This window comes from Cimex lectularius, unplaced genomic scaffold (genome assembly GCF_000648675.2).
Source record: "Cimex lectularius strain Harlan isolate CLEC.00 unplaced genomic scaffold, Clec_2.1 scaffold29, whole genome shotgun sequence".
Lineage (NCBI taxonomy): Eukaryota > Metazoa > Arthropoda > Insecta > Hemiptera > Cimicidae > Cimex > Cimex lectularius.
This window is the reverse complement of record NW_019392675.1, coordinates 1331298-1343348: the sequence shown is the minus strand read 5'-3', so window position 1 is coordinate 1343348 and position 12051 is coordinate 1331298. Positions and strand designations below refer to the sequence as shown.

Here is a 12051-nt window from a genome sequence, read left to right as displayed (position 1 = left end):
AATAAGCATACATCTTGTTGAATCATTTCGTGATTTGTTTTTGTAGATATGAACGCATACAAAGGTCGTGTGTTACAGCAACGAAACGGAATTAAAATAATCGTTCACAGAGTGAAATACAATCGAAAAACTAATGTTTTGAATTATTTGAGTCTTGTTCGAATAGTTATCTTGTTTTTAACTTTTCTAATTGCCAAATCTTTATTGAATAACCGATTTTTTTCATGGAACAAAGATAATTTTTTAATTACGAAATCTAAATGAAAATATGAACAAAATCATCTGTCATCTAATCAATCAGCGATTTAAAATAGAATAATTCAATTGCGATACCTATATAAAACATCAATATATGACCAATATTTATCTCCAAAATGAATCAAGAAAATTGATTAAGGTTTTTTAAAATTTGTTTTACATGTTATATATCATCCTCTCATTTTCTAATTTTAAAAGCTACTTATTTAGATTAGGTATGGCAGTACCAGCATCTTTCTTAAGCACTTTAGCTTATGTGAACGATAACAATGAAAGTGTTTTGAAAAATGCTTAAGTAAAAGTCTAAGCTTTGAATGTTGAAAACTTTTATTAACTGTATTGTCAAATAAAATCTGCCTCGATTTTCTCTTCGTTTTCCAGTGCTAAGCCGAACTAAACAGATTATTATTTAAAGTAGAAAGTGTACTTGTGGCCTCAGCCATAAAATGGTCCTGGTCGAGGGGTCCTTTCCCCTCTTTCAAAGTAAAACGGGTGCAGTACGCTGTTGCTTAGCAACTTCCCACACACTTTATTCTCATCAACCGGATTCCTCTTCTATAAATATCCACCAAGATCAACATAAGGTGCACTTGGAAATCGATCGAACTAGGAAGTAAAAAAAAAAGGTGATCTCTGTTTACACGATTATTGCCGACACTCTGTCTTCATTTGTCTTTGCTTTTCCCTCGTGTTTGTTATTGGGCATGTCTTATACGTTCTAAACGGCATCCGGCAGTTGATGGGCTGCCTTAGTTTTGTGACCCTTGCCCTTTTATTTAACGCCTCATGACTATCGGTTGGTTAGTGCTATTTATTCTAACAGAATTTAATAGCCTGTTTGAAGCTCTTAAGTAGAGGATCCAGAGAAGCAGTAAAAATCACTAGAATACGATAGTATTTTTTGTAGAACAGGGCTTCTCAAAGTTTGACCCGTGAGCATAAAATGAATAAGAATAAGAAGTTCAGTAAATGCTTGCCTAGCTAATATTTTTGCAAAGCTAATGGGATTTGCCTATCACTGCAAGAGTTGGAAGTAAATATCTGTGGTGTAAGAGATTAAATGGCCTCTCTATCACGAAAGCTGCAGTTCTGGATATCAGAAGTAAAACAATCTTGTTACTCAACTTAGTAATTTACTCCTAGGAACCATAGGAACCGAAGAAGAGCTAGATCATGAATTTTTTTTCTTTGTGACATTTAATGTAATATTTTTAAGGAGCAGAAACCGGTAATTATGTTGATTGGGAATTGGTTTTTGACCTTATAACTTTGAGTGTTTCAGTGCAAGTTATTTTTTAAAATTTTATTTACTACCATTTGTTAAAATTCTATGCATTATGTAATGATACAACATTATTTGTCATTTACAAATATCCTGAGGGAAGCCAGCAACTATTGTTGCTCTCCCAGCTTTCTGAATAGTTAGTTATGTCTATGAGATCCCGGGACCAACCCCGCTTCAGTCGCCTGTGTTGTGGGGGTGGGTAATGCTGAACATGTATCGGGCTAATGGGTTAGATGTGAGGATAGTTTTTCCTGGAATGTTGAAAAATTGTTGGGGATTAGGTTTTTAACGAGGGATATTTGAGGACTTTGGATTGAAAGGACTACTCTTTGATATTGGAAGGTTTAGCGGTGCCCCACAATTCTAATTCCTATGTCCACAACGTTTTCACTACTGTGTTATAGTGTTCGTGTGCTTTTGTTGATGTTCTTGATAATAATTTGTTCAGTAGTGTGGTCCGAAGTGTCTGTTTAATTCTTGTCTTTTAGTTCGTTCGTGTATGTAGGTTCCAGGTTAAACGAGAGTCGAGATAGGTCTCAAGGTCGCGTTTACAGGCAGTTTTAGGGATAGGAGTATTATTGAGTGATATTGTATAATGGGTTTTGTTTTGGAGAGAAAAACGTACTATGGCGGGTGCATTTGCTTCCATTTATCTTAAGGCGCCAGAATTTGCTCCATTCAGCTATTCGCAACACGTGTACCTGAAGCTCCCCCAGTTGGTGGATCAGTATCAGAGGATAGCAGCTGAGTTGTCGGCAAAGGAAGCTAGGAGAGTGGAGGTTGTAGTGGCGATATCTGAGGTATAGAAGAGGTACAACAATGGTCTGTGCACATTGCACCCATGGTCCACCCATGCAATATTGTTTACTCTTAATGGATGATCTGTAGTCCACAACGCGAAGTACCTGCTGGTTTATGGAATGTGGACGAAAGCTAATTGGGGATCTGGTCGAGTGAGTTTAGTATAGGGATCAAGTGTAAGTTAAAACTTGAGAGTTTTGTTTTGTCGTCCTTACTGTTTTTACCATGTTTTTGCAGTATGTCTAGTGGTAATAGCAAAAGTCTTATTGATTGTAATTTATTTGTTGATTACTTAACCCATCTAGTATTAATTACGCTTGACTTTTCTAAGATCAGTGAATCCATTATAATGTAAATATGTATTTACAAAACACAAAATGGCGAGCTTTATTTTAACCTTAGACAAGAGTAAGGTTTTTTATCTGTTTAATTGTGCATCACATCAAATCAAGTAAGAGCGAGTATAAAGTGAAAATCGAACCCTAATCTTTAGCTCCAGGAAGAATCGCTTGGTTTAACATAAACGCTCGCGAGTATAAATGATTGTTGAAAAGGTCTGTATAGTTCGTAATTGTGCTTCTAATTCGACTTTGGGACGTGAGGGAATTTCCCCTTCACCAAGCTCGGTAGAATTCAGCGAACTCATAATATTTGATCAATTCCACTTTCTTAGGTTTGCCTTCCTGTTGGGCCTTGTTTATGTACTTATTAATTGTGGCCTAAACCGTCATAGGAAGTGTTTTTACAACGTATAAAATATTTCCTTTCTATGTAAGGCTGCATGAATATGCATATGCTCAATTTTTTCACTACATCTTAATGTTTTTTATTTCAGTTGATTTATAACTAGAGATCAAATGTCTGTGGTCTTGATGTTGCCTACCATCGATGTTTTCTAAACATCGAACATCTTTGCTCATTCCTACCGCTGATAGATGTTATTCATTTATTACTTTATGACCTGTACAATTGTCAAAACTTAATTCTCGATTTGTTATTTTAATCCAATTTCACCATCTCCTTAAATAGAAAAACCAGTCTGAAAGGAGGGAAAAACTGGTTTCATACGTTTTTTTCTCTACCTTGCTTAATGTACAAAAACGCAATTTCTCAAGCGGTACGTAGAAGGTGCTGCAGTTTTCATCATTCAGCTTCTGTTCTCCTCCACCCAATTCTCATTCCCCATCTCGATATCGGTGAACAGCCGATAAAAGTTGCGACAGTCTTCCCAAGAGGGACAAAAGACGTTTCCCTTCCAGGTAATTGGACCGTTGGTAAATGCCCTATCTCGGATCTGCAATGAGACAATACATCACAAGGAAACTAAGTGAATTTACGACTAGAGATAACGTCCATCTCTTTCGAAAACGCCGACCCGGCGATATTTAAGCCGAAGGGGTGTGTTTTTCTTTCCGGTCCTTTTAGCAGTAAATCTATTGTAAATGCTCGCAGATAAAACGCGTTTACTCTCATGCGAATAAATCCTGAAATTCTATGAATATTCATAACATCCATATGAACTTGTTTTACACTGAGTCCGAGCACAATGCTCGTAGCGTGTTTATATTGCAATTCACGCAAATAAATTTAGACTAATGAAATCTCTCGTAATTCTTCAGGGTGCGTAGGCCGTGGTAAATTGTTCAGGCGTTCCTGCTACTTGTATTTTTACCCTTTCTATTCAAATGAAACATGTTTTAAAACAGTTGGCGAAGGCTTTATTTTTAACTGTACAAAAGGTCGTTAATGTTGTTAATCGTTGACTAAGAACATAATTGAGTTATCGCGATGGCAAGAGTAATCGTCCGAATTCAATCGATTACCAATCGTGAGTAATCCAATGCGCGTTTTTCACTTCCCCCCTTTATTCGCATTTATTAGAAACCACTTCAACTTTTTATCAACGATAAACTCCCAACTTATCAATGTTTTTATATTAAACAATCGCCTTTACAGCTGTACCCTGTTTATAAAGGTAAAAATGAATCAACGTTGATAGAAAATCTCGATAAACATAAATTGATTAAAACAATCTTTTGAGATTCACAAGCTGATATATTTTTAAAGTATTATTTACTACTGCTAGAAATAAAACTAGTCAAAAATATCGTTTTATTATGTCTTGGGTTCATCAGGATCACAGCGATCGGTGCTTGGATTTATATTGCTAACGATGTGTTTTTCTTTGTGTGTGTGTTTATTTCTTTTAGGGTGATATTTGATTTGTTTACAATAGGCGTAACTACGGGAAAAACGCCTTGGTAGGTCGGAAAGTATTGAATGATTTCTTCTTCAGGCTTGTGGGACGATGATTCTGAAGTTTTGTATTTCCGATCATTCAGGTCTGCATATTCTTGCTACTTGGGTCTGTCAGGCGCGTTTCGTTTTTCCCCATTTTGGTTGGTCATTAGATACATTGTTTAATTAAATCACTGGTTTTAAAAAGTGTTTGGTTCTTTTAACATATTACTTAAAGTATACCCATAGGGAAATTTTTTGTAATATGTAAAATATATCTTTTACGTGTAGGTTTAATGAACACGTATTTGATCGATTTTATTAATATTATATAAAATGATATTTATCGTATTATTTTACATGGTTATAAGTATAAACAAAGTAAAAATCATTTAAAACATGTAAATCAAAATTTAAAGGAAAAGTTGATACGGCAAATAAAACCAAAACTCAGATAACATTCACCTTGCAATTTTCAGATTTACTTCTTCAGTCAAATTATTAGAAAAATGTGTTCCTTTGTTGCTTTTGCATCAGATTGTTCTTAATTCCTTAGATTTCGTGGCCCGATTGACCAAATAAATTCTTTTCAATTAATTAATCTTTAAGTAAGGTATTAGTTAGTAAAAAGTATTATATCGTTCGTACTTTTTTGTGGGGAAGGGTGGAGTCGGAAAATTCCAGGGTAGACGGTAGGAATCGAACCTACGACAGCGCGTCTACGAGCCGAGAGTCTGACTCGCCAACCACCCACTCGCTTACCGCAATTCCCCATCATTGATAAATTGAATACATATTTATTATTTTTAGTTTGCTTATCTCAGATCACTCACACGTTTGGCTTTTTATCGCCCTTTATAATTACTAACTTTTTATTAGGTATAGATTAAAACAATCTTTTATTCGGTGATATGTTTTTGAGATATTTTCTCTTACGTGTCCTTTATTTAAAAGGTATATAGCGATTTTTTAATACATCAATGCTTTCAGCTATAACAAACCCACCAGATGTTGAAATACCGAAATGAATCTGACAGACTAAGACACCGGAAATAAGCAAACCGTAATTATAGGAAAATACCTAAGGCCTGGAAATGTTTATTATACTGATCATTATTGCCTTTTTTTAACACGCTTTATCATCAAGTTCGTAAAATAATGACATTATTATTTATGTGTCATTGAAAAGATAGTGCCATTCGTTTCCTCTGATCTTTTAATAAGTTGTTCTTATATCTAGTTGTTGTGACAGCGGTGAAATTGAAACCACTTGTGACGTTTGCGTGCGACATGAGTGGATTAAGTTCGTCTTGCCCATTTCTTGAATTAATACCGATGTCAGTGTTTCACTGTAACGAGAAGGTCATCGATTTTCGACCTTACCTTGACCCTGACTGTGGAAAGAATTTAAAAACTAACCCACCTGTTGAGCCGATACAAGTCAACTTCCTCATTCAATATTTTCTTTTACCTTTTTCTCCCTTTTTGGTGGTATGCTTGAATATGGTGGTTTTTTTATGGGGGAAAAAAAAGTCAAATCAATTATTCATTAAATTTTAATTACGAACATAACACGATCGTTATCAAAAGAATTTTCGCGCGCGTTAACTCCACCGCGGTTCATCAAGGTGGTCGGCCACGATCAGAAATTACCCTTAATATTTCGCCTAATGGTTTCTTTCCTTAAAGGAAAGGTCTTTTCTACGATCATCCGTTCCACTAGATTTTGGCCTATTTTCTATATCTAAAAGATAAAGCCACCTTACATACACCGACGTAACAGTTGGGTGGCCTCAATGGCTCGTTGATGTACTCTGTATAGTTCAACCTAGAACGAGTTTTAAAGTCGTGACGGCCTCACAAGAGAGGCGGTATTTCTTTTTTCAAAAGGTAAACCATAGATCTAACTTCGCTTTCACGTCGATACGTCTGGGATATCAAATCTCATTTTAATCTTAGGACGGTTATATCCCATAAAAATTGACCAACAAATCTTTTTTATTTTGGTTTTTAGGCATGCGAAATTAAATAAACCAATTCATAATTTCATTTAAAATGTAACCAATTTGGTCTTATTGAGAGATGAGAGATTAAGCTCAGTGAGATGATGAACATGTTTGGTGTCCTCCAGCATCCTTTTTTGGTCGGTTAAACGCTTTTTAAACCACTCAGAATGGTGAAATGCCAAAAATCTGTGTGACCCAAAGTAGGAACGATTAGTCAGATCGGACTGTTTGGAAACGAAAAAAGTAAAAATGAAAATAAAGTAAAAGTGCAAGATTCGCTTCTGCTTTGTTCATCAGGCGTACTAATTATTCACCAAATAAATGTGTATCTTCAACATATTTTTTTGGGTGATAATTTATTATAAGACATTTCAGTTTTTAAAAAATTAAGAACATAATCTATTGATATTTTGAAATGAGGCAATGTCAGCCATTAAATTTTGCTGATAGAAATTTTACCCGTGAAATACTTACATAACAATTGATATTTTCTTTACCTGTGACACTTATCGCTAATGAATGTTTCAAGGGGATTCAAAAGAAATATTATTCCAACATGTACAAACAAACACACAAGCGCCCGTGTGCTTTCCGGGTTTAATGTTGAGCCCCAACCCTTCCTGCACTTTGTAATGGTACGCCTCTTACATTCGTAATTTATACGCGTGAACCGTTGTATTTGTTCTCCGGTTACAAATGTGTTTAACACAACGGAGATGCACCTGGGTCTTGAATTCCTCAATTTAAACGCGGAAAACGGCCAATGGGGTTCTTTTTTAATTAATGGGACATTGGAATTAGGGTGCAATACACACCCCTACGTGCCCTGGCAAATTTGACTCGTAGAAGTCATTTCATGTATATATGTTGTATGTATGTATGATAGGGGAAAGATCTATGCTTTTGGGTAGAGTATTGATCAGAGTTGGTTGAAAAGCGCTGTTATAATAAAAGGCGCATTGTATTTAGGCATATTAATTTGCAGAACATTGTATAGATTACTTTAGGCAATTTAGGGAGTTTAAATCATAAAAGCACCCTACTGAGCACTGAGATCCACTTTTAATTTCGATTTTAGGCATAAAATTAGATTCTGGAACACGTCAAAAATGGGAAGGTGCAATTAATAAAAGGGAATTACCAACCCTCAGCCAATTTATTTCCATTCTACAAAACAGAATTGAAAACTTATAATCTATTTAAGAGGATGAGGGTACAACAATAAAAGATGATTCTAAACATAATGTTAACTAAACATAAATCAAATAATCTGCATTTACGTAATCAAGAATATTATAAATTACAGTATAAGACTCGTTTGCTTATTGTAGAAAATCTCATAAAATTTATGTCTGTGGAGAGAGTCTGTAGGTCTTTCTCCAGAACAAAAGCCTGCCGATACCGCTAACGTTTTCGATCCCCATGGTTAGTGGGTCCTGTCATTGTAAAATTCAAAATGTTTTTCCAAGTGCTTTGCACTCTCTCTGCAAATCAGTTAATGGAATGAACTTCTTTTAGAAACGACTTAATTTGATGGAGTCATTGCACATTCCTCGTCCGGTTTTCACAACCTGGGATGGTTTTTATGAAATTCATGTTTTCTGTTATGCATCAAAGAACGCATATAGAAGAACTGTTACCTAGGATCTAGTCTGCACATCTCAAAATCGAGGGTACCTCCTACAAAAGAAAATCAATTCCTACACTAGAATTATGTGTAGCCCTTCTATTAATTAAACTGGTGAGGAAGGTCAAAACGTCTTTACAGATGAAATTCGATCGCAAATGCTAAATGTTTAACGTACGGACCCAACAGGTTCCGTGAAATCCAAGATTTAACACCTGGCTACATTTGGTGCCATGTAACTGGCAAAGAAAACCCAGCTGATAAAATTTCCTGTGGACTTTTAGTTGCAAATATTTTAAAAGATTACATTTGGTGGCATGGTCCAATTTGGCTTTCCCTATATGATTCATTATGGCCTGCTCCGCATGTGGTCGATGCTGCATCTGAACAACTAAATACATGTGTTTCGGTAACTACTAAAACTGTTAAACGTTTTGATTGGTACGGCGGGTATAAAAAATCGGATCGTCTTGCTTTGCGATTGAATGAGAGAGCAGCTCCTATAAAATTCGTGCCATTACCTGACATCATTAATTTTGCCTTTTCTCGCTTCGCAAAAATTCCCTTTAAAGCAGCTAGGAAGCTTTGTGTTGTTAGATCACTAACGAGCTCCATGTGAACAGATTTTAATGAGAGGCAGCTAAAGATAGCATAGGCTACATAAGCCTTTTGTAGTTTTGCATTCCTAATGGTACGCGATTTTGTAAATGGGTCTCAGAAATCCAATCAGCAGGAAATATTGACATTCAGGCGTTCAGAAGATAAAATCCCATTTTTTGATGGATAAATTTTAGTTTCGCCTTCAAACAAGTAATGTAGAATGGCAGGACCTTTTTACAAAATCTCTTCCTCCCAATGGTCAAAATCTTAGTCGCAAGGAAACCAAGATTATGATACGAAGTGCTTCATTATTCATTTTGCAAAAACTGTGGTTTAAAAAAATCGCTAATAATTCTTTAACTATTGGTTCTCCAATTTGGCAAGTTTGGTATTACAAAAAGAAAATTAGAAATAGTATTCATAACTATTTTCCGGTCAACAATTATCAAAACCAAAGCATACTTCCATTGCACACATTATTTTTTTTAATGTATTGTTAGCAAAAATGATCATACTAGAGTTTTTAAACATTGGACATCAAAGAACTGCCAATTTTGTTGTACTACGTATAGAATAACTTCATTTGCTACTTGCAATACTTCAGTATCTATTCTGCAAAGAATTGAATTTCAATTTAATTTTCAAAAAATTCACCATGAACTTGTTAATTAGCTGATTGGCAAAAGTTTGATTAGTAACCTTGCACTATTTTGCCCTGTTTTTTAAGATTTTATTTCTGCCGCCTTTTAAAAGGTTAAACTTGATTACGAAGATTATTTTTTCAGACTTTCCTTGGGTGTGTAAATATTTAGCGTCCTTGCCTCTCCTGAACGCTAAGTTCACAAATAATTCTCTGCCAATTGCCTATTCCCAAAGAGCGACTAAGTTCAGTTTCGAAATCTTTCCAAGGCTCAGCCGGCCGGAGAATAAAAACAATATCTAAAATGATTTACTATGATCATAACTTTGATACTGGAGGAGGAGAGAAAAACTTAAGAACTTGATGAGGCGTGGGTTTTGTCTTGTTACAAAAATCAACATGTTAATAAATGTCAATCTCATCATGGGAACAGATAAATATTTAAAGAAGTCAACGTTATTAATGATTTGTGTCAACCATCTGGGTTATTACTAGAGGTTTATTTGTCTTTCCTATTTTGAAACTTAGTTCGGGATTTATTAATTTGTTTATCGATTTTCAAACTGTCGAATTTTGTACTGAAATCTGAAGTCCTCTAGATACTTGTACAAATGAAATAAAACGATTTTAGCCTTTAAATATTTAATTATTGTTGTATATAATTTTTAAAGGGTCGTAATGTGTGTGTAGGGTGTCCAAATTCAATAAAGTAGAAAGAACAATTTTGATCAGGTCAGCAAAGAGATAAAGGAATGTGGTTTTCGGAAGGGTTGAGGAAGAGGTGTATTGATCACAGCCACCGCCCATATAACCAACCATTACAGAATACCACATTCTCTGCTTCCTCATCTTATAGCTTAATTTAATTTTTTTTCAAAAAAAAAAAAAAAATTAAAAAATCCGGTCTGTAGAATGTCCAGGAAGGGGGCCTTCACAGTGCCTTCCGTCAATTCTATCCCACCGTCCTTGGCAGGACCAATTAAAATTATCAGGCACAAATCGATCGTATTGACAGCCGGTTAACACTCTGTCGGCCTACACGCGTTAAGCGACAAATGATGTTTGTTTAATTTAAGGCGAATTAGAAATCTTTCCGACAGAAGCCGCCGCAGTTCGAGAGTTTTGGCCTCGCTACTTCCGCTAGCTCTGAAGGTGACTCGCGATCATCGACTGAACCCCCACAAACGGACGAAGGTCTAATAATAATTGTCACATTTATATAAACTCGTTTTTCCAATTACGTGTGAAGTAAGGACGCGGAAGATGTTCAGTAAAGTAACTTATATGTGAAAAGCAGGTTTTTCTCTTGTTGAATAAGGTAAAAGCGTCACCAGATAAATTGTTCACAATTGACTATCTAAAATTACTAAAGTTGTGAATTACAAAACATAATTATATGTACTATTTTTAGAGGCATTTTTTACAATTTTCAGTTGTAAAGTCAAACATACACTCCTGCCTTTATAAATTAAAAAAGCTATTAAATGTGGACATTAGTGATTTCTCACTTATACACTTAAAAAATGTTATTCCACGTCAGGCACGTTTTCTCCTGTACCGTCGTGAAGCTCGAAGTGATTACAATGGGAGAGTGCGAATGAGAGGACGGATGGAAAGAAAAACGACACGACCAACTGAGGTCGTGCGATATCCCATTACATTTAATAAATAACTGTTTGCATCCGTCGGGCTGATCGGATTCGACGTCGAATGAGGAAAAGAATCCTGGATAAAAGGGGGGTGTAAGCCGTTCAGTCGATTCTTGAGTACCACGCCCCATTCGGTCCAGTGCCTCGGAGACCCGGTTTGTAATTACTGCAGTCTTTGCGGATCGGTCATTCCGTCCCCCTAGGCCGTGGGCTCGTGAGCCAATTCCAACAGTGGACATTTAAACCTTTAGAGGGAGAGAGAGAGCGTTGGTTTTCCGCAATTTCTTTATAATTTTTATTTGCGACCCTTGCAAAGACGTTAAAAAGAACCCCAAACGTGGTACTCAGTGGTAAATGAGATTTCTTAATTTTGTGCCCCCCAAATAAGTTTCAAAACGCTTTTTCTTTCAATTGATCTGATTTATTAATCTGATCTAATGATATAAGAAATATTGATGCAATAATTTGAGCAATTTATTTGATTATCCAATTAAGTCCTTATTCCTTCCTTGTTTCAGAACTTTGACGTATTATCAGCCATAATAATTTATTTGAATGATTACTTACAAAAATAAACTTCATTAGTACTATTAAATTTTGTTCGAATCTTATGGACGTCAACAAGAACCCCAAACAATGGAAATGTGATTAAACATAACTGATTACTCACATAAAAATACAGTATAATTAAAAATTTGATTAATTTAAAACAAAAACAATACCCTTTAGATTTATTTAATAAGAAAATTAATATGAAAGAAGATTACAGTAGTCGTGGAGAGCAGAAGGAGTGTGACGTTAGGTCATGATGATTTCTGTCTATATCTTGAACAAACAAAATATGTCGCTTTTTAAAGAGTAGTGTTCATTTATACATGTCGATCTATTGTCATAATTGGAACATAAAGAAAGAATTCTCTTTTAAATTGGGTTGAGATCATAAAATG

General features: G+C 35.3%; 1 protein-coding gene across 4 annotated transcripts in view; it reads left to right on the top strand.

The window, feature by feature from the left end:
- Positions 1–12051, top strand: part of LOC106661735 (SH3 and multiple ankyrin repeat domains protein 3) — a 289318-nt gene that overhangs the window by 18117 nt on the left and 259150 nt on the right. The gene's annotated exons all lie outside the window — the stretch shown is intronic.